The sequence below is a fragment of the Hordeum vulgare genome, chromosome 3H (genome assembly GCF_904849725.1).
Source record: "Hordeum vulgare subsp. vulgare chromosome 3H, MorexV3_pseudomolecules_assembly, whole genome shotgun sequence".
Taxonomy (NCBI): domain Eukaryota; kingdom Viridiplantae; phylum Streptophyta; class Magnoliopsida; order Poales; family Poaceae; genus Hordeum; species Hordeum vulgare.
Window position 1 is genome coordinate 22,381,006 of NC_058520.1, and position 4,702 is coordinate 22,385,707.

The 4,702-nt window shown below is 41.6% G+C and overlaps 1 long non-coding RNA gene across 2 annotated transcripts; it reads left to right on the forward strand.

Annotated features, from left to right (window-relative positions):
• The first annotated feature begins 811 nt into the window (after positions 1-811).
• On the forward strand, positions 812-3,627 carry LOC123439340. Of its 2 annotated transcripts, XR_006630070.1 has the most exons (6): positions 813-948; positions 1,042-1,136; positions 1,672-2,077; positions 2,169-2,386; positions 2,820-2,902; positions 3,265-3,627. It is a non-coding gene; the product is annotated as an uncharacterized LOC123439340 (long non-coding RNA). The 2 variants fall into 2 exon arrangements; XR_006630069.1 differs by having other exon boundaries at positions 812-948; positions 2,169-2,902.
• Positions 3,628-4,702: the final 1,075 nt, after the last annotated feature.

Below are 4,702 nucleotides of genomic sequence, written 5' to 3' on the forward strand. Positions count from 1 at the left end.
AGGAAGACCCTACGCAATATACACCCCTGGCCACCGGTTCCGTCGCAGATTTGAAAAGATGAGCCCTCTTCCTCTCTTTTTTTCTCCTTCTCCGGTCCTCTTCTCTCCCTTTGTGCTGCTCCTCCCGGGATCTCTCCCGCCATGGCTTAGTATGGGGCTTGCTAATTAAAAAAGAGTATGGTTGGTTCGATTTGGTTCTCCTGGTGGTATCTCTCCTACCTTTTTTTTCAATTTCTAGCTTTGATGCTTTGATTTGTTGTCTTGCCACCAGGAGGGGTAGGAGGAGTCATGGAGGAGGAGGAATGAGACAAGCAGGAGGAAGAGATATTCTTGTTCGATTCGGTTGTCATGATGGCATATTTCCAACAACCTCCTATCTTTTTTAGTTTCTTTTGATGCTTGGATTTGTTTTCCTGTCCAGCAGGAGTAGGAGGAGACATGCAGGATGAGGAAGGAGACAGACAAACGGAAGACAGATTCTTGGGTGTGCACTCGCCTTATGGACTCTATAAACAGGTGCCTGTTGTATTATTCATGCTTTTTTTTATCTTACCACCATCTCAAATAGTGTTCAGTTCCCTTCCTTTCGCTTCGTTTTAGGATCTATGGGAAATTTAAGTTGTGATATTTGGTGAAAAGATATTGTAATTTTCTCATGAATAGTCTTCATTCAGCCTAGAGAAAACACGAACGGTTTGTGTTTTATCCTATATATATTGTTCAGTTCTATTCCTTCACATTGCTATCAAAAATGATCATGAGACAGGAGCTATGGAGACAAGATTAGGGCTGGATTTTTCTTAGTTTATGTTTCAGGGGGGGGGGGGGGATTTCAGCTGCGGTCAGGTAGATGAATTGCGATGGAGACTTGGCAGAAGCAGTGGTTCGTTCGCAGTGGCCCGCGAGGGGCGCGGCTTGTTGAAAAATAAGCTTTTTTGGTAGCTCCAGGTATACGGGTGTTACATTTGAAATATAGCTTTTAATGTCCTTTTTTCACATGTATGATTCTGAATGTATCCATGTCTATTCTCTACAAGTCAGATTCTGGAGCTCAGTCCAAAAAATGCCGACACGAGCTCAGTCTAAAAAATGTTGGATGTTCTCGAAGTAATACTTGGAATATGTAGTATGGACAGGTTAGCATGCTTACTTCTGTTTAATAATTTCAAAACTCTTGTCTTGTAGTAATGTACTCCCTCTGTCTCAAAATTCGTGTCTTACATTTGTGTAGATATGAATGTATGTAGTCATGTTTTAGTATTTAGATACACCCATTTATAAACAAATCTAAGGGACGGAGGGAGTATTTAGCTAAACCTCTTATTTGGCAATTCCATAACACAACCAGTTTATGCGTGATGATTTAGGATGTGTTTAGTTCCTAAATAAGAAAAACTATTGGAATTCGCTAGGCAAGGATAGGTGTTTGATTCCGAAATACAAAAAACGCGTTTTCAAGCTAACTAGCATGCATGGGCTAGAGAATCTTGCCACACCGGGGAAATAGTAATGTTGCGGTATGGCAACATCATGCTCTGAACCACTTTTAGTAGTTGAGAGAAGAAACAATTATGCAGGCTCATAAGCAAGATGCTTTTCATTTATTTAGTTTATGTTTGATGCTTCATTTGCCGCCCAAGCCAGTTTATTGAGATTAGTAAATTTATGAAGGGCTCTTCTATGCCAAATCAAGAAGTCAACGTTGGCCCTGGTGAAAAACTTCAGGACGACATGGGAGCCGAAAAGAGTCAGCTTGTTGTTGATGTTGTTGGCCTTGATGAACTTGATGAAACCAAAGTCCGTAAGAAAAATACAATGGCGGCGTCTTATACTGGTGGGCACCGCAATATGGCTGAAAACTTTCATGGTGCGGTGGTTGCTTAACTTGGCGAGGACTCACCTGATATATTCACAATCTTCACATGTGATCTAAAATGGTCTGAAATAGCTGAGGATCTTGAACCTCGACATGAAGCAGTTGATACAACAGATATTATCATTCGAGTATATCACATGAAGCTCCTTAAGTATCTACAGAAGATCAAAACCGGGAAGGTGTTTGGGACTGTGTTAGCTGGTACTATGCCCGGTGTATTTTCTTCCCTTTCTTCATTTTTCTTAGGCATATATCTTATCTTCCCTGATTTTCATTTACCCGCTTTTTTCAGTTGTCCACCCCACGGAGTTCCAGAAGAGGGGTCTGCCACATGCGCATATCCTTGTTTGGCAGAAGAAGGATAATGACCACGTGCCACATGCGCATATCCTTGTTTGGCAGAAGAAGGATAATGACCACGTGCCACATGCGCATATCCTTGTTTGGCAGAAGAAGGATAATGACCACGTGCTTGCACCAGCTTTCATTAATTTGTCTGCTTCAACCGCTGTTAATATTTCTATCAAATCTAGCTTCCTCTTTCAATTTTTTGTTACTTTCCTCTTGCATGGTTCCCAATGATTAACTTTGCCCTGTGACAGGCATCTGAACTGATTGACATTAGTGTTGATACTCCTGCCGCTGCAATTACTAACACCATGGAAACCGCACTTGCTGAACCACCCAGACTTGAAATGGAAGCCCTCTATCTACAACAAATAAAAAATGCCATTACCTATCTATCTAAACTGGAAATGGACGCATGAATCATTAAAAAATTAATGCTAGGAAACCCCATGCAATAGATATTCTGCTGCTATAGCAATTAGAGTTTTGATCCTCTATTTCCTTGTTTTACATTGTTAGGTTTTTTCCCTGTTCTTATACAATATAAATATGTATCTCTCATATACTCCTTCTATTGGGAACTTGCTAATCTTAGGAGTGCTGCTGCTTCTGCAATGCCCGTTCCAGAAAAAAACAAGTAGTGGTTGATCGACGCTTTGGGATGAGTGTCCGTTTGTGGTACGTCTACTCCAGCAACCTACACTTTCTTCACAGATTTGTTCATGCCTTTCATTTCGTCATTTTAAAACTACCATGGTTTACATTGTGTGGTGTTTTATATAATAAATATCCTGAAATGCTGTTAGGTCCTTCCAGAAAATTGATTTGTATCTCGATGATGCCTACAGTCCTCTCATTGATTTATCCCCACCTTCAAGCTTTTATATCAACTGATGTATTTATTCATATTTTCGCCTTATATCAATGACTACTGAACTACATACATAGCGAGCTTTATTATGATACCATTTTAACTCTTACTAACTTATGGATGCCATGTGGATCTCTTGTCTTACGAACTTTCCTGTATTTTGCATCAGGTTGATTTGTATATAGAAGCTCGATGCCTTGTCCCTCGCTACTTTCACCCTAGCTGCTAAAGGCACCGTCCGCAAGAACAAGTGAAGACTGCTTCATCATCGCTATTTTAAGTCCTTATCTTTGTACTCTTTTGAACAGGCTACTGCTGTGTTGTTAGCGTGTTTGCGAATCCAGTCTTTTGCGCTCATAGAGCCATGTCAAATCTAGCAATCCATGAAGAAAAGGGCTGCGTATAATTGACTATCCTATATAAGCAAACCACAGCAGCCCTTACCTTGCAACTCAGTATCAATATAAGTACCTACCAAAGCTGTTATATGTGCCATCCTTTTGCATCTTATGTAAGCTACCTAAAACTATCATCGGTATGCCTATCGGTCGTTTGCTACTAAGACTATCATCAAATGCGTTTTTATAAAAACAATGGACAAACAAATATGTTGGTCTGTCTATTGCATGTTTCTCACTCATTCCAGTATGAATTCCAAGAGGCATCGAAAGAATTTCTACTCTCGGTAATGAAAACCGGCAACCATGACCACAATAAAGAAGTTCAACAATGAATGGATGTCTGAATATTCTCTCAATACTTCGCTGCCTCTCGCCCGTTGCGCCAATTGGCGCAAACGGGTCATCTAGTGGGACTAAAGCCTTTAGTCCTGGTTCGGGACATGAACCGAGACTAATGGTCTCATTTAAACCGGGACTGATGCCCGACTGGCGCCCTTGCCGTTTGAACCGGGACTAATGCTAACATTAGTCTCGGTTTGTAATGGAACCGGGACTGTGTAAATCAAGCTGGGACGAAAGAGTGTTAAAGTCACACAAGCTAATCACAGGAATCAGGAAGAAAAAATGACCCTAGATTCGCTTGTCTTTTATAGTTTGAACTTTGAAGATGAAGAGGCCAGGCTGAGATTTCTGTCAGTTTTGCTTTTATCCCTTGCTCCAACTCAGCCTCACTAGACAAGGCAGGCTCCATGGAGGTGCATCTGGCATTCTGAATCAGGCTTCCTCGGCGATGGAGAAGCTGCAGGCTATGGACGCACAAAGGATACAGCCAACTCCTCACGTTCCGCCGCTGCTTTCTGTGAGGATATGTACATCTTCTCCATTTTTCTCATCCTCCAATTCACCCGGTGCTCTCTCGAGGCCTCCTGTTTGAGTTCGCTCAGTTGGTCGGTAAATCACTTTGATTTGGCGCCCCCTTATCGTGCTGGAGTTCTACTTCTCATTCCTGTGGTATTTTGGGGGACCATCTTCATAGTGTGTTTACACTACAATGAAACTTTTGAATTTGAGTTCCCTACTTCAAGGTGATGAGTCTTCCTGATTTGGATTTATTTCAAAGTTTGGGTAAGGGACGGAAGAGAGGCAGCATTCACTGCTTAATGAAGATCGATTGGTCGGTACATCGCTTTCATTTGGGGGCCCGGT